The 16104-nt window shown below is 40.4% G+C and overlaps 2 protein-coding genes across 4 annotated transcripts in view; one reads left to right on the forward strand and one right to left on the reverse strand.

The window, feature by feature from the left end:
• Enthd1 (ENTH domain containing 1) overlaps positions 1-3570 on the reverse strand; it is a 104191-nt gene extending 100621 nt beyond the window's left edge. For both annotated transcript variants that reach the window (XM_013511604.1, XM_005379305.1), the window contains exon 1: positions 3462-3570. The gene's annotated coding sequence lies outside the window, so the exon portion shown is untranslated. The remainder of the gene's footprint in view (positions 1-3461) is intronic.
• A 7433-nt stretch (positions 3571-11003) lies between these two features.
• Positions 11004-16104, forward strand: part of Grap2 (GRB2-related adaptor protein 2) — a 66638-nt gene continuing 61537 nt past the window's right edge. The window contains exons 1-2 of one of the 2 annotated variants that reach the window (XM_005379304.2): positions 11004-11287; positions 14423-14536. The gene's annotated coding sequence lies outside the window, so the exon portion shown is untranslated. The remainder of the gene's footprint in view (positions 11288-14422; positions 14537-16104) is intronic. The other variant, XM_005379302.2, reaches the window with a different exon arrangement.

Here is a 16104-nt window from a genome sequence, read left to right on the forward strand (position 1 = left end):
GTCTTAAAGTTTTATGGGGCTGGGGATTTAGCTCAGTGGCACAGTGCCTGCCTGGCAAGCACAACGTCATGAGTTCAATTCCTGGTACTGGAAAAAAAAAACCAAAAAAAAAAAACCTCACTGAAAGAGAAATTAGGGAAACAACACCTTTCACAGTAGCATCCAAAAAAACGAAATACCTAGGAACCAATCTAATGAAGACCTCTACATGGAAAACTACAGTATTCTGAAAAAGATTAAAGAGGATATCAGAAAATGAAAAGATATCTCTTACTCTTGGGTAGAAAGAAGCAATACAGTAAAAATGGCTATACTTCCAGAACTGCAATTCTGATCAAAATTCCAACAGCATATCTCACAGAATTAGAGAAAACAATCCTAAAATTCATTTGGAACCAAAGAGACCTTGAATAACAAAGGCAATTCAGGGCAACAAAGACAAGGCAGGGGGCATCACACTTGGAATTATACTACAAAGCTACTCTGATAAAAACAACATGATACTGGGAAAAAAAAAAAAAACAGACCTGAAGATCAATGGAACAGATTAGAAAATGCAGAAACAACTCCAGACATACTCAGCCACCTTATCTTTGATAAAGATGCCAAACACATTCACTGGAATTAAAGATAGCCTCTTTAATAAATAGTTCTGGAAAAACTGGCTTTGCACACGCCAAAGATTAAAATTGGACCAATATGGGTCCAATTCACCATGCACTAAAGTCAAAATGGATCAAAGGTCTGAATATTAAAACAGAAACATTAAATGTGCTGGAAGATAGAATAGGTATAACTCTTGAAGACCTTGGGTAGGCAAAGACTTTATGAACAAAACCCTGACTGCACAGGAACTATCACAAATAATCAACAATTGGGATCTCAACTTTTGCATAGCAAGAGAAGCCACCAACAGAGTGAAGACAAACCCACAGTATCTTTTTCCCACAGTGTGGGAAAAAATGTTTGCCAGCTTTTCCTCAGACAAAGGATTACTATTGAGAACATATAAAGAACTAAAAAAAATCAGATCCCCCCCAAATTTAAAGACTCAATCCAAAATGGGCATCTGAGATAAATACATACTTTTTAGATGAAAAAGTACAAACATCGAGTAAATATATGAAAAGTGTTCAACATCACTGGTCATTCCAGAGATGCAAATTAAAACAACACTGAGATTCCATCTTACCCTAGAAAAAATGGCCATCAAGAAATCAGTAACAAATGCTGGTGGGGCTGTGGGGAAAAAAAAGAACTCTTTTCCATTGTTGATAGGAGTGTCGACTCTGTGGAAATCAGTGTGAAGATTCCTCAAAAAATGAGGACTAGAAGTCCCATTTGACTCAGCTATTCCCCTTTTGGGTATCTTCCCAAAAGAATTAAAAGCATCATACCACAGCGATATGTGCGCTCCTACCATGTTTGTAGGGGCACAGTGTAATAGCCAAACCTCGGAAACAGCCCAAGTGCCCATCAACTGAGGAATGAATAAAGATGACATTGATAATTTTTTTTTATACAAATGAGTACTACTCTGCCATAAAGAAGGATAACCTTGAGACATTCCTAGGTAAATGGATGCACCTTGAGACCATATTATTAAGTGAAATAAACTGGACATGTGTAAATTCCTTATTGTTTCTCTAGTGTGAGAAACTGAAAGTGTAAGGACCAAAATGTATATTAAATATTGTGAAATAGGAAGAAAATGTTCAAATGGGGAGGGAAATAAGAGGGGGGAAGGAAAGAAGGGACAATTTGTTTAAAATGATAAAAGGAAAAAATGGAAACAAAGCTTTTGTAAATGGTGAAGGGAAGAGGGGTTGAAAGGAGAGTAGGGGAATGGGAAAAAAGGAATCAAGTTATATCATGTACAGGTACAAATTCTCTATGATGAATGTGATCATTATGTATATCTAAAATGTAGGCCAGGCATGGTGGCGCACACCTGTCATCCCAACACTCGGGAGGCTGAAGCAGGAGGATCACTAAGAGTTCAAGGCCAGCCTGGGCTACAAAGTGAACTCGAGGCCAACCTGAACTGCATAGCGAGATCCTGTCTCAAAAAGACAATAAATAAATAAATAAATACATAAATACATAAAATGTACCAATAAAACCCGATTAAAAATAAATAGGTGACATTAAACTACTGGTCCACAATCTCTTATCCAAATCCTTTGAGGCCACCTGAGTTAAGTTTTTATTTATTTTTAAATGTAGGGCAGTGTCTATACCATACATTACACAATACCCACAGTATGATACTGAGGAGCCAAATAATGAAATCAACCCATTAACGTATCTGCAACAAAAACATGCAAACATTTGGAATCAAGGCTATAAAATGGATGAGCTTAATTCTGTGCAGATTTTACCGATAAGTGAATTAAACAGAGAAGTTGCTTTCAACAGTTCTCAGATTTCAAAACTGAAATAAGGGATTTAGTGACTGGATGGACTACACAAAGACTTAGAGGATGATAATGACAATAGAATCTAAGAGGCTGAGTGCCAAAGGCATCTCTGGAAAGATGTATTTGGAGTAGCGCTATGAGGAGGAAGTAGCTCTTGTTTGTACAAGTTCTGCCTACAGGCTTCAGTTTGACTTAGGAGGAAATAAGTTCTGGCCAAAATTGTGATAAGAATACCATGGCATTAGGAGGTGTTACTGTTTTGATGGGAAGAATCAACTAATGACTTTCCAGCGCTTACCATGTGGCAGGCTCCATCCCAGGAAATGGACAAATGGTTGCACAAGACACACAGTCCTTGCACCCTGCAATAAATGGCTACACCTGGGCTTTCAGGTGCCTCATCTCACTACTTTTATTCATTGGCATGGATTTGAGGTCCTGATCTGTCATTTCCTAATTAAGACTTAAGAGCTACTCTGAGCCTCATTTTCCTCTCCTGCAACATAAGGAGTAATCACTAGATAGGGCTTTGAAGAAAGGAGATGCTTTGAAGAGAATTTTGAAAAATGGAAAGTTAGAAGCAGACAGAATCAACTTCCTATAGACAAACAGGGTCTGTCTTTGGCATCCACTTCTTCATTTATTCTCACTCTTATTATCCTAACACTACCCATCTTCACCCCTATCTTCAACTAACCTACTCAACATCCCATCTATCCACTTCTTCATTTATTCAACAATGATTTCAGGAGGACCACTGTATACCAGGTGAGCCTGGTGCTGGGTCACTCAGAGACTTTGACCAGCAACTCTTCTAAAAAGGGACATGATTACTATAGAAAGGAAGCCTGGGCTTCGAGGAAGCTTCTAGAAGGCGGGAGAGACATGATGGCGTCACACAGCTGGCTCCTGCCCTCACAGACACTGCCTTGGAGCCCCGTGGTCGTGCCCCTCCTCCCCACCCCCTGTCCCGCACATGGCGCCGGTAGTGAAGGGAAGTTGGATACTAGTCATCCATACTCCCACACCAGAGCCTATTACCTGAGAGGAAGGACCAGCTGCCGCCCTGGGTCGCTTTCCCGCTCAAATTCAAACCCGGTTATCCCTCAAGCTACTCCGCCTCTTCAAACTCCGCCTCTTCAAACGTGCCCACAAGCACGCCACCTTCTTTCGTCACTTCCGCTTTGTCACTTCCGGATTCCGGGCGCCCACCCCTCCCGGGGTCTATACCTGCTGGATGTAGGAAATTAAAATGCCCCAGGTGGAGGTTATCAAGTGTAATGAAGGAAATAGTCTTCATTTCCCAACCTGTGGTGCTATACCACTGCACTTTCTTTTCAAACACTAAATTTTTACAATTTATCTTAGCAGTGTAATTTTACCTGACTAGAAATGCCACCCTACCAGCACCTGATTGCCACCTAAAAGACCAAGATTTAATAGTCTAGGAATGAAGAGCATGTATGAGTGTGATGGGCGGGATGGAGTTCCACCAGTGAGAAACACTTAAAGGGCCGCTGAGGAGAAGTAGTTGATAGATTCGGCTGATCTTCGCTGAGCACCCGTTTTGTGCCAGGCTGTAAGGACTGAGAGATAAAAACAAGCCCTATGCCGGATGAGTTTACAGGTTAGTGGAGGTGACAGGCACCATCGCAGAAGATTGTGACAAGATATGTATAGCATAATAAGAGAGGAGAGAGCATCTAATTCTGCCAAGGAGTATTTAAGGGCAGGTTTCACAAAAGAGTTTACATCTGAATTGAATCTTAAAGAATGACAGGGAGTTCACTGGATAGACAAAGTAAAGGAGGATGTGAGAGGCAAAGGACATATCATGTGTAAAGGCATGAAAGCTGAAAGAGCCTATTATCTTGATAAAACTATAAGTACTGTAGTTACTGTGCCTGTCGCCAAAGCTATTAGTGGAACATTGGAAGAAAATGAAATGGCAGAGGGAAGTCAGATCATAAAGAGCTTTGTCCACTCTACTAGGTGATTTTATCCAGCAGACATTGAAAAGTGTAATCAAGCCCATGTTTTAAAACACGTTGGTGACTGACTGGAATATTGAATAGAATGGGACAAAAAGACTTAGAGGGGTAGGAAAATGGCTAGTATTCAAAAGTATTTGTTTTTAGCCTCTACTACTTCTTTTTAATTATAACATTCAACATTATTGATACTGACATGTAGATAGACAAGTGCCATATAAAATGGTAGAAGGTACGGAAAAAGTTGGTGTGTTTAAAATATTATTTAACTGGTTATATATAATGAAGGTAGGAGACAGAGGCAAATAAAAAATTTGACATGCCAAGGCCAACCTGAACTACATAGCAAGACCAAAAAAAGAAAAAAAGCCCAGCGTGTTGGTGCACGCCTGTAATCCTAGCACTCAGGAGGCTGAGGCAGGAGGATCCTTGTGAGTTCAAGGCCAGCCTGGGCTAAAAAGTGAGTTCAAGACCAGCCCGAACTGCATAGTGAGACCTGATCTCAAAAGGACCAAAAAAGAAAAAAAAAAAAAAAAAAAAAAAAAAAAAAAAAAAAAAAAAAGGCCTGGAAAAAACCAGACTGTGTAGGGCCTCTAATGGTATGCCACGGTATTTGGATTTTATTCAGAAAAGTAGTAAGGTCTGGGAATGGTGGTGCACACCTATAAGTACTAGCACATGGAAGGCTGAGGCAGGAGGATTTCAAGTTTAAGTCCACCCTGGGCTATATATTGAGACCTAGTCACAAAAACAAAACAAACACAAAGGTAGTGGGGGACAAATAATAAGGATTTTATACATTGAGTTGTAGTTTACGAAGATTTTTGTATGCATCTTACATAAATGCTGAAAAGTAGGCAGTATTGTCCTATTTTACAGATGAGGAGGCTGAGTTTGGGGAATATGCTTTCATTATTGAGCATCTGCTATGTGCCAAACTCTATGCCAAACCATGAGAATGCCAGGAAGTTATAGTCTAATAGTCTAATAACCAAAATAGGAAATAATCAGCAAGTATAAAATCATTGCCATGATAAAGCCAGGCATAGTGTGTTATAGTAGTAAAAAGGGGACTTGTCTAAATCTACATAATCAGAAAAGGCTTCTTAGAGGAGGTGAGCTTGAGCAGAGTTTGTGGGAATACAGAGTATAAAGATTGTTGACACCTGTAATCCTAGCATTCTGGGAGCCTGAGACAGGAGGATTGCAAGTTCAAGCCCAGCCTGGGCAATTTAATGAGACCATGGCTCAAAATTAAAAAAAAAAAAAAGAAAAAAATTAGAAGGGCTGGGTACATAGTTCAGTGTGGAGGTCCTGGGTTCAATCCCCAGGACATGTGCACACACCCGTGCCCACACACACACGCACACACACACACTCATAAAAGAAGATATAAAAAGTTCATAATACTCAACAAGCAAGTCATTTAGTTGGAACTTGAACCCAAATCTCCAGTGCCCAATCTCTGGTCATTCCTTTACTCTAGGAACAATCTCTGTCCCCTTCCACTGACATTTTCATTCACAATTGTACCCGTTATATTTTGAAACCAAAGATTACAAATTTTTTTCCTTTCAAACCCATTCATCTTCTCCTTTTAAAATGAATTCTGCGAGTGTTCACAAAATAAACTGGGGGACTGGGAGTTTAGCTTAGCAGCACAGCACTTGCGTGGCAAGCGTGAGGTCCTGAGTTTGACTCCCAATACCCTCCCCACGCAAAAATAAAAAATAAACTGAAAGCAAAACAGAGGAATCGGAAGAGCAGAAGAATGTGATAATTGTACCGGAAATATATGATGAAGGCCAAAAAGAAGTCCAAAAGCCCTCCGTTATCCGTAGTTTTAAATTTGCTAGTTTTAGTTACCTGCAGTCAATAGCAGTCCAAAAATGTTAAGCTGAAAATTCCAGAAATAAAGTTATAAATTTTAAATTGCACCCCATTCCAAAAAGCACAGGGAAGTCTCTCATCATCCTGTTCCAGCCCACACCCCCAAGGGAGGCGAAACACCCTTTACCAGTCTGCTCAGTCTGCTCACACTATGCGTGCTGTCTATTAGGCATTTGGTAGCTGTTTTATTTATCAGATTGACTGTCGGTTATTGTGGTGCTTGTGTCAAGTGACCCTTCATGGTCATCTAAGGCTCCAGCACAAAACAGGTTCACGCACCTCACTTCACATCAGCTTGTGGCTGGCCATTGTGTCCTCTCACATCCTCACCAACAACAGAAAGCCACAGAGCGTTCACACCATTTTATTGCAGCGTGTTGTTACAATGATTCTGTTATAATTAGTTATTGTTGCTACTCTCACACTATGTCTCATTTCTAAGTTAACCTTTATCAAGGCTGAGATAGGAGGGTTATAAATGGAAGCCCCCTGGGCAATTTAGCAAGACCCTGTGTCAAAATAAAAAGAACTCAGTGCAAAGGCCCTGGGTTCAACCCCAAGAATCAGAAGAAAAAAAGCACCTTTATTATGGACTTGTACATAGAAGAAATAAAAACTACAGTGTGTATATCCACTGGAGTTCTGGGAACACATCCCCCAGATAAGTGGGGAGCACTGGTGTGGGCATAATGTGACCCTCCCGTTCTGCTCACTCCTCTGACACATACACTTTTGCATACAATGGTAAAGTGTCCATGTTTCTGGGCTTGACACCAAGTTTATGTGGGAACGAGGGAGAAGAGTCTACAGCGACTCTCCAGTTTCTTCTCCTCCATGTCAGTGGCTGCTGCTCATCCAGCTGAGGAACATGGTCAGATCGGAGTCGCAGGCTTGCCAGGGAAGATGATACATTCTGTTCCGATGATAAATCTGTCGTATGAAAAGCCGGGGGCAAGGCGGCAATGGCCAGGAGGTGGAGCATAGAGAGAACCGGAGAGGGTCTGGGGCTAGGTTCCCAGGCTCTAGAGTAGTCAGCATACAGAAGTGCAAACAGAAGATCAGAGACTGCGGATCTCCCTGTAGGAGGGAGGTGGTTAGGCTCAGCAAAGGTGTGAGGTGTGGCCAACTTGGTAGAATTAACCTGGTTAAGGTGATATCAGTTTGGGGCTCTTCTCATCTGCTTTCTTCCATTTGGGACACAATTTAGTTATGGTATTATAGAATTTATCAGATACAAATATGGTGCTATGATAATAATTTTCTCAGGTGTTTTCCTCCTTTAATTTTCTGAACTCAGAGTTTTATAAAACGGAAGGAAATTTGCTTTGCTTGATTTCAGGGCATCCCTTCTTCTGGCCTCCTCGCTTCATTGTTTTCTCAGTTCTCTGACCTCTCAAGTTTGGAGGGATCTGTTCTCCAGTCTTATCTTCTCTATCTACGTTCATTCCCTGGGTGGTGATATGCAGTTTCACGGTGACAGATACCCTCCTGTACCAGTAACTTGCAAGGTTTTCTCTTCCCTAATCTCTCTGGACCTCAAAATTTATGTACATGCTTGAGCTTCCTGTTGGTATGTACCATAGACATCTCAAACTTAGTGTGTCTAAAACCAGACTCCTTAAAAAAAATAAATAAATAAAACCAGACTCCCGCTCCTGTCTGCAGTCCTGATCCCCACCAGTCTCTCCTGCCTCAGTCAATGACGCAGCTTTTCTTCTGGTTTCTTGGGCCTGGAATGTTGGAGTTATTTTTAACTCTTTTTGTCTCTCACACCTCACTGCCCTACTACCTTATTTTGAAGTGTACAGTGGCTGCCAATGTCTGAATAATGATTTCTTGACACTGCCCCCCCAAAATACAATACATTTAAAAGATACAGGGTAGTCATATTATCTGTGTTTCTAAACTTTGTGATCACTCTGCATGCTTGGAATCCACCACCTCCGCCACCCCGTTCTAAGCTACCGTCACCTCTTGCCTGCACCGTTGCGGTAGCCTCCCAGCTGGCCTCCCTGTTTCTGTTCTTGCCCTCTCGTAGTCTAGTTTCATTTCAACAGTCAGAGGAACCCTTTTAAAACTTAAAACTCAACTCAGGTCGCATCATTCCTGAGTTCAAAAATGCCCATTGGCTCCCATCTCGGAGTCAAACCCAAAGGCCTTGTGATGGCGGCAAGGGCCCGGTGTTCCGCCCCTCTCTGACTTCCATCTCGACTCTCCTCCGGCTCACTGACTGTGCCAAGTGCGCGCCACCAGAAAGCTTTCTGGCTGCTCCTCCCTCTTCCTGAAGATTTCCATCGGCTGGTTTCCTCCCTTTGTGCTTGTCTTCTCAACTATCTTTGATGGCCCAACATAAAGCTATGACCCCCTTCTGCCACGCTTCTGACAGCTCTTGCTCTCTTCTACTTTTCTCTAAGGCTGTAGATCCATTTGCCTATATATTGTTTCTCCCGTCATCAGAATGTAGGCCCTGTATCCAAGAACCTCCTGCAGACCTACATACAGGTGTTCAAACCTGATTTATTAAATGAATGAAAAGAGAACATCTGAATCCACTACTGAGTCAGCAAAACACATTTTGCCATAATGTTAAATTAAGCATAATTACATATCTTAAAAAGTTCTGATATTAACAATGACCTTTCAAAAAGAATCGCTGAAAATTTTAAACAAGCATGGCTTTAAAGGGAACTTTCTCCATGTGGACAAGTGAGATTCCACAAATTCCTGAAGCCTCCCAATTACCTGCTGTTCTTCTGAGTGTCTGTGATGGTGAGGACTGAAATGCTGACACTGTCACATTGGGGCCTTTATTTTTAGGCTCTGCCTCCGCGCTTATTCAATTACAGAGCTGTTACGAAATAAGCCACCGACGGGGGCCTGCTTCCCTCTGAGTGAGCTTCGCAACACGTCTTCCAATCAATACTTCCTACCAACACAAATTCTCTTCTGAGAGTCTTCTCCACTCGACACTTGTAAGGGGAAGGATGCTATTCTGCTCCCTGGGGGATGGCAACCTGTGGAAGCTTGGCTTCCCCGTTAGGGTGCTAACTGAAACCTCCCTGATACTTTCTGCATAGCATCATTAAACACAGTGCCTTCCTATTCGCTTCTCAGCCATGGAAGTTAAGAGTGACTGTTTCATCACTTCAAGCCGCTGATTTGGGAGCTATTAAAGAATATGGATGGTGGCCAGAGGATGTTAGCATTTAGAAACTTAGTCAAGCACCTGTGCCGTGTAACCATGAGATCTGAGAAGGTGCTTGGAGCACGTAGTCTGTGGAACTCTGAGGCAAGTGTTGAGATATTATCGTTTTAAAAATGAGCAACATGTTATCTTTAAAGTTCTGTCTGTGTAACATGAGGAAATAGAGGGTATCTTGTTCAGATGTGACTTAGATTCAAGAAACTTGCATTAATAAAATGAAATCGCATGATTAAGGAGTTAAGAATGGCCAATTACCTCCTTTAACCCATTCAATTAATATATACCGAGCAGCTACTATGACCAAGTGAGTCTTCTTTTCTGTTTTGATAAGAATGCTCAGCAATTATAACCAAAGAAGAAAATTTTTAAAAAGTTAATCTTGAGCAAGGTTTATAAGCGAAAGAGTAAAGTGATATAAAAGGATGCCATTTCACAACGCAGAAATACAGAATAAATTTAAATGTTAGCACCCCAAATTGAGCCTTATATGAAACCCTCCTTCTTGGCGTCCCTGGGATTAATGCCAGACACATCCCTGGGAGCCAACATTTCCCTCTTCGTCTTGGGTTGTCTCTAAACTCTGAAGGATGTCGCTTAGCAAGTAGCAACACAATAATTTTGTGCAAAAGATGTATGCTGCCAACCTATTTTCTAGTAAGAGCAAAAAGAAAGGAAGAGGCCTCCACAGGCTGCAGTTGGTGTGGGGGAAGGGTGAGTTAGTACTTTGGGGGTAAGACCTAAAGAAGCTGAAGGTGACAAAACTCTAAGTCAGTGAGTGGGGCTTAAAAATCCCAGAAAGCCTTAAGTCCCACCTGCTCAATAGCAAGTGAAGACCCAGAAATCTAAGGGACAGGGCATGGTGGGACACACCTATCATCCCAGCACTTGGGAGGCTGAGGCAGGAGAATCACTGTGAGTTCGAGGCCAGCCTGGACTACATTGCGAGTTCAAGGCCAGTCTGAACTACATAGTGAGACTCTGTCTCTAAATTAATTAATTAAAATGAAGAGAGAAATCTAAAGGACAGTCCGCACTCATGCCAGAAAGTGACAAACCTAGAATTAGAGCTCATCTTGGCTCAGTGCTTCTCCTTTTCCTCTCTTTCTCCCTCTCCTCCTCCTCCTTCCTCTTTTTCCTCTTATGTCATACTATGAGCTAAGAATAATATGGACTAAGTGCCCTAAGAAAGCATTTTCTCTGAGATTTTTAAGTTTGGGATAATCAAGGGTGGTTTTAAATAATTTCCTCCACGAGATCTCCACGTTTCTCTGTATGCGTGGATATACTAAGAAAAAAAATTAAGATGTTTCCTTAAAGCCAGCAGCAGTGTGCTGATGGATCACATCCAGGATCAGACATTTACTTATGTGAACAGAAGTGTTCAGGAGGGTTGTTGTTAAAACTGAAACCAAACATAAAGAAGCAAAAGTGTTTCAGTGAACCTTCTGTAGTTTAGTTCAACTCTGACAGCAAGAAAACAAAACCACATAATCTAAGGCTCACACCCAACTCCGTGCAGCCGTGTATCTGCTAGTTCCTGTGTGGTTTGCCTACAGTCTGCAGAGCCGGTGGGGGGTAGTTTGGAGGCGAGGGTAAGAGGGAGTGAGGTCTGCGAGGTGCACCCTCTTTCTGCGTGGCACTTGGAAGGCAGGACAAGGTGGATCTCTGCTCTGAAACGCAGTCATTTTGATGTTTGCATTCCTCTTCCTTCTTACAAGAGAAGATTCTAATAACTCGGTGTCAAAGCCAAGATATAAAGTCAGCTTCTCCTCTTCCGAAAGGTATGTCACTATACGACACCAGTACGCGTCCTGTAGGAACCTGGAGCGGTTTTATGATTTGTAGTGTTCTGTACTAGTCAAATCTGACTAAAATGAATCCCATGAGCTCTCTAAATATTGCTTTTAATGCTTTTGGTCTGTCAGCTAAGGTTGCTAAGCCTTTTGCTGTGACAGTCTTTGTGGTACTGGGACTTGGCTTCTATCAAATGAACTAGAGAAGACTTGGTTCTTGCTCAGCTTGTGACAGAACCTCCACTAATTGCCTGCAGAGACATCTCTGGGAAAGACTTCTGACGTGGGGGTCACAGAAGTAAAATTCCACTTCACTGTGGTCAGCATGTCATCCAAATTGGGGAGCAGGAGGTGGTAGAGGGCTGAGCAGCAATGAATGAACACTAGACTCTGAGGTCAGAACTTTTCTCTTTGTTCAAATTGTTTAGTATCTGTGCTCCCTTTACAACAATCATCAGTGTGAGTTCTTTTACAAAAAAAAAAAAAAATTATGTTAAAATACATTTGAGAGAATATGGTCTATGTTTGCCTCTTTCTTCACAGTCTCAAGGGTAAGTGTCCAGTGTAGGGATAGCTCCTTCACGCTTTTTGTCCCCAGTGACTCCTGAACATGAGGAGCGAATACAAAGATACATCAAAGATTTCACAACCTAAAAGTTACTGTATTTGCACGCCTCAGATTAGGCCTGTTATGAAAGTCTACGTAACTTAATTTGCACATTATTAAAAATATACGTCTCTAGATAAATTAAGAAAAGCAGAATGTTTAGGATCTAAAAACCCAATGGAAAAAATGTCAGGTGCTCATTGCCTGAGGACGGGAAACTTTAAGTTCAGGAATCTCATGTTTTGTGCGAATACATTGATTCAGTTCTATAGAGGGGGACTTTTTCTTCTTTTTTATTTTTGGTTTCGGAAAAAAATTTAGTTTAATTTATTCTCCTTTAATAACTTGATATTATATATAAAGCTTCGTGCTTGTAGAATAATTTACATGCGATCCTCTTCCCAAATCACCCACTCTTAGATAAAGAATGCAATGTACATAGAGAATCACCTAAATGCATTTAGATTTCAAATTTTTTTAAAATTCAGATTTATACCTTTTTCAAGAACTTTTTGTTCTTTTTGTAAAAGAGAAAAGGCCCTATGTTGTTGAATAAAACTACCCTTTCGGATTTAACTTTGAGTGTCTCCCATGTAATCAAGTGTAATCTTATTCTCCCTAAATTGTAATACCTTTTATCTTTTCTAAAATGACTTTACTGAAGCAGAGGGAAAGGAGGTGATCGATCAGTGCAATAGAGAGAAGTATCTCTGTTGCTAATATAATATCTTTTTTAATATCTTCCACATCTTAGGCCTCCATGAAAACCCCTTTTCTTTTTTATTTCAAACATTCTGTGTGTACCTTATAGGGATATTATCAGAATAAATGACTTAACATAGAGACGAAGTACCTCACGGAAAAGTCACTATAAAACTGCGAGGTTATATCATTACTAATTATTTTTTTGACTCTTGATCATTTTCTTCCCATCTCTCATACAAAATGCATCTCACTTACTGCCTAAAGCCATCCCTTTTAGAGCCATTCCCTTCCAGAAGAGCTGAAAATGATCCTAATTCCCACATATTTATTGATTCCCAGAGAATAGCACCTGCTGGTGTTGAAGGCGGAAAGGGCTCATGCCTGAACTCGAGCAGAACTTGCCCCTTTTCCAGGATCAAGAAAGTCTGCAATTATTCAAAAATATGTCATTAAGTGTGATTCCATCAGGATTTCTTAAATAAGTAACAGTTGCTGCTGGGATAATCCTAAAGACAGGTTGTTCATGCTTTGCCCTCATAAAACAAACTCAGAAATTGCTCAAGGGTCTTCATAAGCTGAGTTATTTGAACCAAAAGATAAGGGTAGATTGGTCTTCATTTTGTCCAACTAAAGTATTTGCTTGGCATATCTCAACCCGTAAAGGAACAACTCAACCTCATGTGTCTTTGCTTTTTCCCTCTTTATTCATAATATATATATTATGTGTGTATGTGTGTGTCCCACTTGACAATTCGCAGGACAATTTAGCCTCCTTTAGCAAGTACACATTTTCGAACATTTATTGAGCAATTACTATGTGCCAACATTATGTGCCACACCCTGTTACAGCACTGAGTTCTCTTCAATGTTAATATTAGCTTCCAGTACACTTGAGTTAATAGGAAGTGTGTGAATAATTTTAAGGGTAGGTTTCTTCTTTAAACATACATTCACAGACAAAATTTCTGGAGAATTGAAAGAAACGATCACAAAGTACATGATAAGCAAAGTCTTACATATTCTCCAGAGAAGATATAAGACAATTATTTTAGGAAAAAAGTGAGTAAGATGCTCAAATTTAAAGAAAAATCAAACTATTAGTACAATGAATACCTCTACGTTCACCATCTAAGTTCAACAGCTGTTGCTGTTTTGTTCTACCTATACATATTTCTTTCTGAGTTACTTGTAAGTTACAGATAAAATGACACTTCCCTCCTAAATAATTTAGCACATATCCAAGAACGAGGACATTCTCCTACATGATGACAATATTGTCATTATACCTAGAAGATAAATAGTAAATCCTTAAGATCATCTAATGTCTAGCATGGACTAGACTTAAACTTCCCCATTTGTCCCCCAAATGTCTTCTATACCATTAAAAAAAAAAACAAATAATACCGAGCAGGGCATGGTGGTGCACATCTGTAATCTCCATATTCTGGGAGGCTAAGGCCAGAGAATTAAAAATTCAATTCCAACTTTGGCAGTATAATGACTTAATGAGATTCTACATCAAAATAAAAAAAAAAAAAATTAAAGGACTAGGGATGTAGAGCCTCAGTGAAAAGGCCCTGGGTTCAATCCCCAGTACTACCAAAAAAAAATTTTGGCTGGGGGAGCTTTACATCTCTTTATTTAACACTCGATTTTTTAAAAAAAAAATAGGCCAATTTCTTCCCAGAATGCCCTGTGTTCTAAAGTGGCTACTTCTTTATGGCTAATTTATTCTTCTACTCTCTATATTTCATGTAAACTCCAACGTAGGACCAAAGCATGATCAGGTTCTGACTGAACATTTGTTACAGGGTGCCGCAGGGTGCTCCACATTGCCTCTTACCAGGAGGCACATGATTCCAGTTTGCTCTGAGATTCATGACTCCAGAATGTGAACTTGCACCAGGCTCTCTTTCACTGGAAAGGTACTTTTCCCCCTTTCACAATTAGCAAGTCATCCAAAGAGGGTGACACTTTGGCCCTGTGATCATGAACTATTTCTCAGCAAACCTTTTCACCCAGTGATCTCAGGCGCTAATCCTGCCTAAGTGGATTGTTCCATTGGTGGCCACACATATTTTTAACCCATTTTGAGGAAGGATAAAACCTATAAATTCAGCAGCAGCAGGAGCTATGGATATTTATTGAGTGTACAAATTCAGAAAATAGTGAAAAGTAACATTGACTACTTGTTCTAGAGCCAGATAGCCTGAGATTAAGCCCAGCTTTCCACTTACTAACTGAATGAACTGGATAAGTATTCAATCTTTCTGTGTTTATCTCATGGGATTGTTTTGAGAATTAAATAATGTATACAAGTTCCCCAGACAGTTTGTGTTTACCAGCCATGCACTGATTAATACTTTGCAGATAATTAGCTTCTTTACTTTTCTTTCTGGCCCAGTGAAGAAAACGCTTATATTTTTCTTCTTTCACAAATGAGGGAGCTGCGGTATGAAGAGCTTAAGTCCCTTGCTCAGGTTCATGCAGTTAGTATGCAGTTGAGCCAGGGCTTGCGCCCAGGCCATCTGATTCCCAAACATTCCTCTGAAGACTGGTACACAGGATGAGGAGGGAGACAAATGGAATGCAGTGGGCTTCCACACATGCCCAAGTTCGAAATCCCTGACAGTCTCCTAGCATTGTCACCAGAGCTTGCTGTAAGTTTCATTCGTCGGCAGGAGAAAAGCATTCTGGGAAGCATAGATAAGTATATACTTATTTCATTTATGTAGCTTAAGGTTCTTGTACAACATAAGATAGCTGGACGTGAAAAGATTAGAAGAACTCGTAAGGCAATGAAAGAAAGAAAAAAAGGAGAAACCTGAAAGGAATAATAAAAGAGGGAGTTATGAGACCTCAGAGCCTTGGGGCAGAAGATGATATTTTGATAGAGTCAGGATGGGAAAAAAATCTCTCTCATTTTTTCACATACCTGTACTATAGAAGATTTTACCACTAACACACAAGAGTATTTGCCTTGTCAGATTTATAAAGACTACACTGAGTTTCCTTAAGGGATGGCGGAGGACTGGTGTGGGAAGGAAGCTTCCTTGGTGGGTTATTGAATCTGCTCAGATTTTCCAGCAGTCAGTCTGTGACTTCTAAAACACAAAACTGTATCCAGAAAAAGCCTTACACATTAAGTATCGGGTCCCTGGCCCTCATTAACATTACAAAAGTGTTCCAGCGCTGTGCCAAGTCTTATCCACTCCTTAAATTGCCATTGTAGAAAGCTCTCAAGTATAATTTTCTAAAGAGAACTAAAACGAGAGGAATAAAACCCCAACATTAATAATGTTTTTATGCATTTCTAACGTAGTCATTACTAAATTGGTTCTGGCTTTTCATGTTTTTTAATGAAAAACAGCCTAATTAATCAATTGGTCATGAATAATACTTTTTCATTTGTTTCCTATTCTTCTCAGCCTAAATATGTTGGCCTATGTATGGTTTATGATTTCTGTCTTTTGCTAGGGCTTTATGGGAAAAC

The sequence above is a fragment of the Chinchilla lanigera genome, unplaced genomic scaffold, assembly GCF_000276665.1.
Source record: "Chinchilla lanigera isolate Chin_1 unplaced genomic scaffold, ChiLan1.0 scaffold00012, whole genome shotgun sequence".
Taxonomy (NCBI): Eukaryota; Metazoa; Chordata; class Mammalia; order Rodentia; family Chinchillidae; genus Chinchilla; species Chinchilla lanigera.